Consider the following 13489-nt stretch of genomic DNA (forward strand, 5'->3'; position numbering starts at 1 on the left):
TTTCTCTGCATAAAAGTGCGTGAACGTTTCTCTACATGAAATAAACTTTTCTCTGCATAAAAGTGCGTGAACTTTTCTCTACATGAAATAAACTTTTCTCTGCATATAAGTGTGTGAACTTTTCTGCACTATAATTTATCATCTGAGATGAGTGGGTTTCCATCAAGTACAACATATGTATCATAATGCCAACAATCTCCCCCTTTGGACTTGATGGCAACAACAACCAAATCACTCTCCCCCTTTGACATCAAGGGCAAAGGGCGAACCAAGATATTCTCTTTCCTAGAAAGGCATTCCGCTGTTCATACTCCCCTGAGTACCTGTTGAAATCTCTAAATGAGCTCCCCCTTTGTATATGCCAAGAAGTACCACTCTGTCCATGCTTCCTCTAAGTACCTGCTGAAATCTCTGAATGAGCTCCCCCTTTGTATATGCCAAGTTGTACCAATTTGTCCATGCTACATGCTGAAATCTCTGCTCTACTGAAATGTGTTGTTCATGCTCCCCCTGACTGTAAGAAAGGTCTGCAAAAAGATTTTCTACAAGAAGAACATGACTCTATACATCATAAATGACCTTCCTATCACCAAAGATTCATACATACATCTATCTCCCATCACAATGGTGATAAACCAAAAGTTTACATATGATAACATAAGAGAATAACATCATTCATCCCAGGCATAGTGGGGAAACCAACATAGGGCGTTACATGACCTTGGTATGACTGAAATATTTCATCAAATGACTACAATAGATAGAGACACACTATTACATCATGAGTCTTGATATGACCTTTACATCGAATGATATACATGACATTTATAAGAGAGACCAAACACCTAAATAAGATCATGATAAACATCAGCAACGACACTGAATGATCTGCTTCATAGCATCTGTCACCAGCAACTTGTATTAGTGCATGAATCATCAAGGTATGTCCGTATCAACTCATCCTTTTGAACAGAATTCTGTATATATAGAATCATTCTATCATATGTGAGAAACACCATAGCCATCCAGATCTGCATGGACCAAGTATCATCAATTGGGAATATCAATCAACATATGTACGAAACAACCTATCATCATAAAGGTAAGAACTCATCATCATCAAGTCTCCAACAATGCAACTTTGAATAATCATCCATGTATCCAGCCAACAATCCTCATCCATATATGTGCCAAGAACAATAGGAATCCTGCATCATAACTATAATATATGATCTTTATGCATATGACGACAACATCATATGAGTGACTCATCATCAAGTAAAGAAGATGTGAATTCAAGCTAAGTACTTCTCCTTATCCTTATGAAGATCACCATGTAAGCACCATTAGAGGATCAACCACAAATCTGATCTAAATATAACCTATGTAGCCCCAAGAATCATCTGAACAACTCATAACCATATCATAGCAAGATGAATCATTCATCCATATAAGCATCATCACCAAGGACTATTAACCATAATGCCAACAATGCATTAAGAGCATATGCTCCTTCTAAACCTGTGCCATCTGTCAGATCTGATCATGCATATTAATAAGAAGTATCAAGACATCAGCAATATCAAGTTAGAACCAAAATACTTCTAACCATCATATCCACACATCATTAGCAAAATGCAACCATTATCAATTAGAGCAAAACTGATCCTTTTCTTGAATCTGTCCCTACTGCCTTTCATCAAACAATCATATACGCGATTGTGCAGTAACAAATTCGCGTATATATGCAACTTCCCTTTATCAAGCTTGCGTAGGAGATTGAAGTTTTACACTTCCAGCTCCCTCTGTTATGTTTGTATAATGTGTTGTCCCGCCACTTTCTGACTGAACTTCCTTTTTCTTCCATATCTTCAAGTGTGATGATGTTTTCTCCTTTTGGTGTGATGTCCGTGCTTTGTTCCTGCATTCCTTTGCTATATGTCCAAGCTTGTTACATGCATAACATCTTACATGTTTCATATTCCTTTTGTAGCAATCAGCAGCGTTGTGACCAAACATATTGCAAGCAAAGCAATATCCATTAAAGTACCTTGACTGAGATGATCTGTTTGTTTGATGATCTTGAACCCTTCTTCTTCTACATCTGGCTGCAACATGTCCAAGGTTATGACATACATAACATTCAACATTATTCATAGGAGGAGTAAAAGATTTTCTTTGAAGAATTTCTTTCCTTGGTTGATGATGAGATTTACCTTTCATCTCTCTTATCTCCTTGTTGATCATTTTAGATTTCTCTTTAGAGTTCCTTGCCTCACCTTGTGAACTAGATTCACCTTCAACAGATTCATGAAAGCCAAGACCAGTTTTGATAGCAGGAGATCTTTGACTATTAAGAATATCATCCAAGACTTTAGTACTATCTTGAAAACGTAAGAGCTTATCCTTTTCTTCTAATTTACTTTTCAAGATATTTACCTCAACCTGAAGTTGTTCTTCTTTTTCTAGATATTGCTTCTTCATGTCTTCTTCAACTTTTCTTTCTTCTTCCAACTGATGCTTTAGCTTGAGAATCTCCTTTTCTTGTTCTTCATTCAGATCCTGTTGCATTTGACGAATTCTGAAGGCACATTCTAGCTGAGATTTTAAGCTGATAACTTCGTTTCCCTGTTTTTCAATATCTTGGACTAGATCTTTATTCTGCTTCTTTGATTCTTCAAGATCTTCCTTTAGAGAGCGGATCGTGGCTTCAAGACTTTCATAGTAACTGGATCTATCTCTGAGTTTCTTGATGGTTGTGTTCTTTTCATTGACTTCATTTCTTAGAGATGTTGCTTCAACCTGCAACTTTTGATATTTCTCCTTGAATAACTCTCGTTGAGCCTTTTGTCTAGTAACAGCTTCTTTGACGGCACCACTCTTTATGTTCAGAAGTCTTTCTTGTTCACTAATTTTGTTTGTCAGCCTGTTAAATTCTGCTTCTATTTGATATCCTTCTTCCTCACCCATAAGAGCACATTCAGTTGTTTCGTTATCACTTCCATCTTTTCGAAATGGATAGATAGCTGGAACATCAGAGGATAGCAAGTGGTATCTCAATACCACGGTCCAAAACCATAGGATCAAAAAACTGTTGGACTAATACCATGAACCAACCATGAAAGTGCGTGAGATCAACACTTTTGGATGCAATACCAGGGACCAAAACCATAGGATCAAAAACTGTCGGACTAATACCATGAACCAACCATGAAAGTGCGTGAGATCAACACTTTTGGATGCAATACCACGGACCAAAACCATAGGATAAAAAACTGTCGGACTAATACCATGAACCAACCATGAAAGTGTGTGAAATTTTCTCTTCATGAAAGGAACTTTTCTCTGCATGAAAGTGCATGAACTTTTTCTCTACATGAAATAAACTTTTCTCTGCATAAAAGTGCGTGAACGTTTCTCTACATGAAATAAACTTTTCTCTGCATAAAAGTGCGTGAACTTTTCTCTACATGAAATAAACTTTTCTCTGCATAAAAGTGTGTGAAATTTTCTCTACATGAAATAAACGTTTCTCTGCATAAAAGTGCGTGAACTTTTCTCTACATGAAATAAACTTTTCTCTGCATATAAGTGCGTGAACTTTTCTGCACTATAATTTATCATCTGAGATGAGTGGGTTGCCATCAAGTACAACATATGTATCATAATGCCAACACTATGTATTTCAACAATGTCTCTGGTGAGTCCAATGATATGCCTAATGTTAAAGCTCTCTTACATTATTCTTGAGTATAACTTTGAACACTTTGACCTTTTAATTGATGTAGTGTTTTCCAACTCATCATTGCTTGTTGCATATAAGCCAAAGGATTAAATTGATTTTTAATCACAGAAACAAATTCATTCCAAGTTGAAATAATTTTACCATGCTTTTTGAGATCTGCATGTGTCTTGCCTTCCCACCATACAAGTGTGGTTCCTCCAAGTCAAAGGCTAACAAGATGGATCTTCTTCCTTTATGAAACAACTTTCTACACCTTGCAATACACTTCAATTTGTCTTATCCAATTATCAAGATTTTCAGTCTTAAGTTCTCCATCATAAATTGGAAAATCAAAGTTTACATCTAATTTGATCAAATTTGATTTCTTCTGTTTCTTCTTAGAAGGACTAGATTTATGAGAAGAAGAGGATGATGATGACGATGATGGTGATGATGGAGGAGATGGTGGAGGAAGCGTTTCTCCATTTCCCTTATATTCTTGGTCTTTAGGTGATGAAGTGCCTTCATATTTGTTCTTCTTAAACTCACGATACATCTCTTCCACCATTGTACGTATCGTCATGAAACTATCCAGGAATTGAGATTCTGACCCAAGTGGGGTTTCATCCACCATCCTTCTTTGTGAAAAGACCCTTCCAATCTCTGGATTCGCCTCAAAAAGTTCACCTTCACCTTGTTCGAGCCTTAACCTAGTAAGCATTCAAATCTTCACACAATCTTGTCAGACCTTAAAAACCTTGCTGCTCTGATACCACTTGATCCGTTAATGAAAAAGGTATTATAGACTTTATGTGAAGTTTGCTTATGTTACTTAGTGCAATGGATCGAAAAGATTGCAAATAACATAAACACATAAGAAAATTGAAATATAAACATATGCATCAACACATCAACAATTTGATAATGGATTTCAGCAGACTTCCTCACTACCTCTCCAGGTCCTTAGCTTCCAGTGTGACTACTTTAATAGTCTTAAAAATGCTTTTATAGACATGAGCTAAAAAATAGAGACTCAAATGAGAAAAATAATCTCACCATTATGTTATCTCGAAATTTTGAGTCAAACGAGTATAAACTTGCCCATATTTGGCCACTGTGACCTCCAGACCCCCTGTAATTTGCAAAACCACCTTTGCCTTCTGCAAAACCACTTTCCACTGACAAAAGTCGCCCTCTGTGCTGTGGAAACCACCTCAGTCCGCACACCCTAGTTTTGGCGGGTTCAACTCTACAATAGGTTAATAAAAATTAGTTTGGCTCTGTTTCAAGCCTGAATAGATGGTATGTTGGTTAGCCCAAAGGTGTGAAGGTGTTGGTATATAATGTTGGAGGTCGGCAGGTCGAAACCCTCGGCCGACACTCTAGTGTTTTACATTGGATATACATAGATTATGGTTCGGACCGATATAGTTCCCCTTGTCGTTGCTGATATATGGTTCTGTTATTATATATATGGTATGTGGGTTAATACTTTCCATTGCATGTGGGATAACGCGCTAAGAGGACCAGTGACCGGTGGGTTGACCTCGGTCATCGGCCTTTTATTCTAGCAACCCTACCAACACACCATAAATACAACATCATCCATAAGCTTAAAAAGATCCACCATAGCCCGTCTGGTGCAGCCCTTCTAGTGAAAACTCAGCCTTTTGGGAGGTCAGGGGTTCGATCATCCTTGATCCCCAAAATTTTGGAAAATAGGTGATATTGGGCAAAATCTGAGCTGCCACATGTCAGCACCGAATTGGCCTATGTCACCTCCTTTGCTGACATCATCCAGGACCTGTGGCTCATTTTTGAGTTGACATGTGTCCTTGCTGACGTAGGCTTTGACCTGGTTAACCGTTGACTTTTTACTGACCATTGACCATTGACCTTTGACTATTTTGTCATTTACCCTAATTTTTCCCAAAAACTTTGACTAGACATAACTTCTTCATCCGGGCTTGGATTTATGCACCATTCACACCATTGGAATCGTATCGATGAGCACTTTGACTTGATTCTACTTTCAACTACATTTGAAGACTTTGATATGGAGGCAAAAATGGATCCATTTTGGATTAGGTACCCCCATTGATCTGTGATTGCGATGAACTCTCGGGGCCCGCTGATCGTCGATAAGCCTAGTCTCGTCAATATGCAATATGTGATATCGACGATTAGAGATTTCCATGTGTTATAGACATATTTGGGCACTGCAACCCCAAAATGATATGTCCATAAAATAAGGGTTCCTTAAGTCCCTAAAAGTGTTGTTTCACACCCTAAAGGATCATGGTCAACTGATTACATCTTTTCCCAGAAGTTCCACCTGAAAAACTACTCCGAACTGGCCAAAACTGGACCATACAGATTGCTCCATGGGCAAGGTGCGATGCATACTGACTGCCTAACTGGCCAAGTGTGATGAATACTCAAATGGCCTTCTGTGGGGTGCGATGAGTGAGAATAGAGAAATGGAAGAGACAGTTTGCAAGGTGGATGATCATGGAATCTTCCAGAAACTTCTCCTGTGACACTTGCCTCTCTGAATTCACCCAAGGATGAGTAAGAGATCATGAAATCTCCAAGTGGAACCAAGAACTATCAGTGAAATGACACTAATCAAAAACCCAGAGCTGACTCACACCCTTGCAAGATATCTATAAATGGATCCCTCATCTAACAGATCTAGAGGGATGGAATTTTGTATTTTGTAAGGAAGTGTTGTCGGTTTGTTGGTGAGAAGAGACAGTGCATTTTTGGGTGATTTACTTGTTCATGAGGTGAAGAGGGCTTCTACAACTAGGAGGATGATGCTAGATCAGACAGCTAGGTTGTAATCCTCTCTTACATTACTATTAATAAATTTCTTTGAGTTTTCCTCCATATGATCTTGTATTTGTGAATCTTATTGTTTATGAATGCAATTTTGTGGTCAATGTGTTTCTAATTCTGCATTGTTTATGATGTTTTAGATAGAGATTCTTTGATAGTTTTTTGTTACTTTGACTCTACAGGTACTCTTGAAGCGGGACAAGTAGGAGAGGAGTGGCAAATTTTATCAAGGAAAGGAGAAATCAAGCTAGGATCAAAGCGGAAGATCCAGGATGGTCCTCTTTTCTTCTCTTCCATCTATCACACTTAAAGGAACTCTTGAAAATATTTCATTGTTTGTTTCTAAGATAACTACCTATCTTAGTGGGACTAGCAGTTCGAATCGACACTAGTTTTCCCTGAAACAAAATGGCGACTCCACTGGGGATCGAATAGTTTGTTTTGTTTGTTTACTGTTTGCTTTATAAACTACAGACGGAGCCTGAAGTTAACCAGCTAGCCTTCGAAAAGCCTTTGCTATGCAATTGTGAAGTAGATAAATGCTGCTTTAGTCAATCTCTAGGTTGGTTTATGAATTGAACATCTGACTTAAAAAGCATCCTAAGTGCCCTTGTGGTAGCTCATAACCTCACCAGATCCTACCCTTATGCTTTGTGTTTACTATCCATCATTACTCAGCCTAAATCACTGAACTTAGTTGCAAATTTTGAGCAAAAACCAAGCTCAGTTTCACTCCCTGGCCCATCACATTGTTTGTAACTGTTCAACCTAGATGCATTGCACCTCCCGTTTGTTGCAGGTGAGATGCATCCCTATTTCCCTGTGTTGCAGGTGTGATGATTGAGTGACACTATTTTCTTCCCTGAAATTTGGTTTTTACTCCTTGTTTTCAGCTTTATTCTGTAGTTTTGCTATTCATGATTAGTACCTTCTTGCTGAAACCATCTTCCTTCACATTATTTTAGCCTCCATTAGTTAGGAATTGTAAATGTTTTTGCATATTTTTCAATCATTTACAATCTTCCTTTGTCGAAAGTAGCCTAATCGAACTGTCATTTTTGATGCAAGTGTCGTAATTGTCATTTTAAATCAAAAGAAGAGTGTCGTAAAGTCCTCCTCTTCTAGATAGTTGATTGTACTTTTGACATTGTACTTGATTTTGAAATTATTAGTATTTCAAGTGTTGAAAACAATTTTCAATTCGAAATCGAAAACTGGCGTCTTAGTCTTCCTTTCATTTTGAAAATAAAATTGTCGGTACTGTCGCTTTGAAATAAAATAGTTCAGATCTGTACTTAGCTTTCTTTTTGGCATTCACACATTACGAAAGCGGAAAACAAATAAATGCATGTGCATTTGCATTTTAACTACTTGCAAAATTTGATTTAGCAAAAGTGCATTTAGTGTGTGCTCTATGCTCTCTGGAGAAAGGAAATCATCATCTTCTTTCCTTTGTAGCTATGATTTTCAATGCTAAAAGAACATAAATGATTGTTTATCATTTTAGATTGCATATTCAGGAATTTCACATCTACATCACACGGTGAACCTTGAAAGACAAACTTCTAAGCAAGATCAACTCTAAAATAAACATCAATGAACATAAAAACGCTTTGGAATCTAACGCAACACATCTAGAAGTCTAGGCTAGAGATGGGTTCTGGTGTCATAAAGCCTGGTAACTATTGTTTTCATCGAAGATTGGGTGATTCCTCCTCTTTGATACGACAAGTGCTAGTACATACCTGTGCTCCCCGTACCGTCGAGTATATATTGGGAGACCACAATAGGTTGATATCCTTTATCCTTAGGAAGTCGTGTCTGCCGCCCTATCGATCATAATGCACTGAACACAACATTCGAGAAGATTGACTGCCATACATAAGTCCTTCGTAATTTCTCTATCATTTATCACCAAGGTGTATTTTGCAGTTTTACGATCGATTTGGTAAACCCTCTGTCTAGACTTCCAGAGTATTCACTTTCGTTCCTTTTCGACTCCTTAAAAGAAAAGGTCCATCTGAGCACTTGTCACTTCAGGCTCATTAAAAATCGAAGGCAACTAGAGTCACCTTTAGCTTTTTCTCAACTCTTAAAAATTAAAAAATCAAGTTGCGTCAAAGCATCTTAAAATTTATTTTAAACAGAATAACGTCCTTGTTCCTACGTTGATCTGAGGTTGAGATAATGGAGTCTACCAATCAAGGGATCCCTCATGGATGGAATCCTAGTCCTTTCTCCTCTTGGGGAGATATTGGTTCTCCATATATGGCTACATTGTCCCTTCCGAGAATCACAATCTGCCTGCCGGTATGGCTTTTTTTTACCTTTGTCGTTCAAAACACCATAATTACTCAACAATCTAATCAGCAACTAGATGATACTGAAGTTACCCCTTCGCCTTCTACTTCATTTGTTTCTCCTTCCCCTTCTTCCTCTTCGCTTGGTGAAACTAGTGACACTAAAAACCAAGTAACTGAGAAGAAAAAGAAAGGGAAGGAGAAGAAGAAGAAGCCAGCTAAACAAGGGAACACCATTACATCATCTGGCGACAATCCGCACACTAGATTTTCCAAACCAAAAAATCCATGCGTAATTTGCAAGGAGAGACATTACTATCAAGATTTCCCTTTCATCCTGCGGATCTTGAGAGAATGGTCTCCCCGTTTGCACCATTCGATGTCATCAACCCCTGACAGTCAGGTTGACAACGCACCATCAACTAGTGAAAACGAAGTCAATCGACAGAAAGGAAAAGTTAGAGTTCCATGTAGGTTATGTGAAGGTGATCATACTCTTCACCGTTGTCCTTTTCTGGATGAAGCCAAAAGCATTTTGGATTACCGTCCTGCTTCACTGCAACAGCTTCCACATGGATATATGAAACTCTTTTGAAGTCCTTTGCTAGTTGAAAACCTGATTGACATAACTCAATTGTCGATCCAATCGCCTATCATTGAAAGTGAACCTTATGAGTCCACACCAGACCAAAGTCAACTAGTTGAGATGGCAGTCGACCCAGTCTTTCCATCAGAAAATCCACCTTTAGATGATATAGTTTCCAAAGAGGATGAGAACGACACCGTTCAAATTCTTTTTGTCGATATAGAGTCTAATGAACTTGGGGGAAATCCACCCATTTATTTACAACAGGAAGATACCCCCCCAGTTCATGAGACCTATCTGGACATTTATCCGGTACCTCCTATGAGCAGTCTAGTTGTTTTCTTTCACTGGAATCAACTAGCAAAACCTCGCCTTCCATCTAATGTACCATTCTGAATCATAGTACAAGTTTACAAAATGATCGTGTTTGGCATTATCATCGATGAAGGGGCTTTAGTGAGTATCCTTTCCTCAACTTCTTGGAAAGCACTTGGTTCGCCATCGCTTTTTCCTGAAAACAAAATTTGTCGGGCTTCAACAAAGGAACCAGTTGACCATTAGGGATCCTTCCAAAGTTGCCTATAACTTTGAGAAAGAAAAGAATTCATTTGAACGTGATGGTAGTCCAAGGTCCACTAGATTACAATCTGCTCCTTGGACGTGACTATATATATAGCATGGAAGCTATTGTTTCCACATTCTTCTAAGTGATGTGTTTTCCACATGAAGGCAGACTGGTACAACTTGTCGACCAGCTTTCATTTCCTGGTTCAAACACAACTATGAATCAACAATCATCCCTAAATGGTCTCTTCGCATCAACAATGTCTCTTCAACCTTCATTCCATCCACCTAATTACCATGGGTAGTTCGGTGAGTGTTCTAAAGGTTAGGGGGCATGCACCCTAGTCTGCTTCGGTAGGCGAACCCAGAGGAAAAGAGAGATTTTCTTGAAAGGTTATAATACTTGGATCAAATAACATTCCTGTATAGGTTATGTGATCAGTCTGACGCGATTATTTCCTTTGTATGATTGTGAATGGAAGCTCACAGCATTCACCTTCGTATGTTATGTGATTGGAAGCTCATAGCAATCACCTTTGTCTATTTCGATGGACATCGCAAAGGAAGAGTTTTTTGTCTCCCAACAGAAATGATCTTGCCTAACCGCAAGGACTTCCATTTGATAACCTGGAAACTCTCCTTTTACTGAAAGACCTGGGGGCATGCAAACCTTTGCATGCAAGTGAAAAGTGACCCTTGATTTTCTTAGTTTGTAGGTTCTTAACCCTTTAACCTCGTAGCTCGGTCATTTATAGCTTGCATAAAAGGGTCATGAGCACATGTTATAGTAGTGTTCAAGCTCATTAAAAAATAAATCTACCAAGAGACATTATCAAAAGACTGGTAAGAGCAATGTTCCCGCAAGGTTCAAGCTCGTTAAAAAATCAACCTGCATTGAGCACATGTTGGCACAAGGTTCAAGCTCATTAAAAAATAAACCCGCCTTTGGTAAATAACCTTTGTGATCACTTTGCTATCAGCCCTTTCGGAACTTTAGTTGTGTTCCTTCTGTCACCTCCATTTCATTCGGCCGACCATATGCTTCTACTTGATTGTTTACCCTTTCGAGGAACATCTACGACGAGTGATTCTGATTTCCACCTTCTTCACACTGCCATGTTTTGAGAAGTTCCAAACTTACCTGGAACCAACTGCTACCCAAAAAATACCACTCGTTCCTAAAGAAAAGAGCATCTTTTAAACTCTTTTTAGACTCGTTAAATATAAAAAGATTGTTGAGATATTGGCCTTCCTAGCTCATTAAAGTAAGGGGAACGCCATCCCTCTCATATATTTTAATATTTTTCAACTTGAAGGATCATTAAACAAAAAGATCCAACACTTGTCTTTATCGGCTCGTTAAAACTATCGAAAAGTCATCCCTTTCGTATTATTTTACACTTTTTCAAACTTAAGGGATTATGCCATGAAAAAGGACTGTTGGAGTCCCCCTTTCATCCATTTTCAAACTCTATAAACATGAAAAGGACCAAGTTATATTTTTCATTAAACTCATTAAAACAATAGCGACAAACTTGTCCACCTAGACAAGAACGAGTCTCATTGATGCTAGGCTCGCTAAACACAAAGCAACAGGTTTGCCCAAAGGGAAAATTATAGACCAAGCATGTGTTATCCTCCTCAAGCTTGTCAAAAATAAAGAGGTACTGGTCAGCAATGACTGGGGAAAAATGGGAAGAAAACTTGAAGAAATCTATTGGTAGCAGGTCGCTCTTGAACATGACACTTTCACTCCATCACCGTGATTGAGTTGGGTTGGGTTTTTCTGTTCACCATCACCATTGGTCCGCTGTGCCATCCATGGGGTTAACGCTACTAGTCCATATCAGTGTCGCCAATATGTTCAAGAGAAGTCATTCAGAGAATTCACCATCCATCAAACGCCTCATCCACTACATTACATCCACGCTTCATTTTTCATGACTGCCATTCCTAAACCTCATATCATCAGATCATTTTCACCTCCACAAAAATCATTTGCTCCATTTTGCGTCGTAGATGTGGGATACATCAAGGCCCTCCTACGACAGGTCACTTCTTGTCCACATCAGCTGATTATCCAAGAAGTTGACTTAGAAACAACCCTTTTAGTACTTTGAAGCTTGCATGCCTCAATGGCAAGTTTCTCACTTCTGGCAACATGTTTACATCAATGACCTTCGACCAAAAGACGTTACATGGTGTTTGACATCGACTCATATATTCACACCACGTGAATTGTACTGTAGTACCTTGAGGGTCATCATCATTATTGGTGACTCCTCTCGCATCTGTTAGCAGCGTACATCATTGGCTGGTAATCAGGCGATGTCTTTCCATGTTCGACTTCAGAATATCTTTTCACATGGATCGACTTGTACATCAGGCGAAGACTGGACAAGTTTTGAAGACCCCGAATCTAGTTTCATCCATCTGGGTTGCGATATATTCAGGAAAATAAAGACATCAACTGTACACAGAAGCTGTACATATAGTCATCTAAACCAGGGAAGATGACTCTTCATGCGAAGAATCACCAGTCTGCAATAGCAGACGATTTTCTGTCCTATGTACATGAAAATGAATTTATAAAGCTGAGCATGGGAATGCCCACCTCAGCTAGATCATGAAAATAATATGATCATGATGTATTGTATTGTATCTTATACAGGTCACCTTCTAGTTCGAATACCTCGGATCCTCGTGAATGAAGCATTTCACCTGACATCAGAAGATTTATGACCTCATGCTTTAGGGGCAGCTGTTATAGATATATTTGGGCACTACAAACCAAAACTCATATATCCATAAACTAAGGGTTCCTTAAGTCCCTAAAAGTGTTGTTTCACACCCTAAAGGATCATGTTCAACTGATTACATCATTTCCCAGAAGCTCCACCTGAAAAACTACTTAGAACTGGCCAAAATTGAACCATACAGACTGCCCGATGGGAAAGGTGCAATGCATACTGACTGCCTAACTGGCCAGGTGCGATGCATATTCAAATGGCCTTCTGTGGGGTGTGATGAGCGAGAATAGACAAATGGAAGAGACAGTTTGCAAGGTGGATGATCATGGAATCTTCCATAAACTTCTCATGTGACACTTGCCTCTTTGAATTCGCTCAGGGATGAGTAAGAGATCATGAAATCTCCAAGTGGAACCAAGAACTATCAAAAACCCAGAGCTGACTCACACCCTTGCAGGACATCTATAAATGGATCCCTCATCTGAGGGATCTAGAGGGCTGGAATTTTGTATTTTGTAAGGAAGTGTTGTTGGTTTTTTGGTGAGAAGAGACATTGCATTGTTGGGTGATTTGCCCTCTTCACCTCATGAACAAGTAAATCACCCAACAATGCAATGTCTCTTCTCACCAACAAACCAGCAACACTTCCTTACAAAATACAAAATTCCAGCCCTCTAGATCCCTCAGATGAGGGATCCATTTATAGATGCCTTGCAAGGGTGTG

The sequence above is a fragment of the Pinus tabuliformis genome, chromosome J (genome assembly GCF_031772625.1).
Source record: "Pinus tabuliformis cultivar Carrire ecotype Pingquan chromosome J, CPIR1, whole genome shotgun sequence".
NCBI lineage: Eukaryota > Viridiplantae > Streptophyta > Pinopsida > Pinales > Pinaceae > Pinus > Pinus tabuliformis.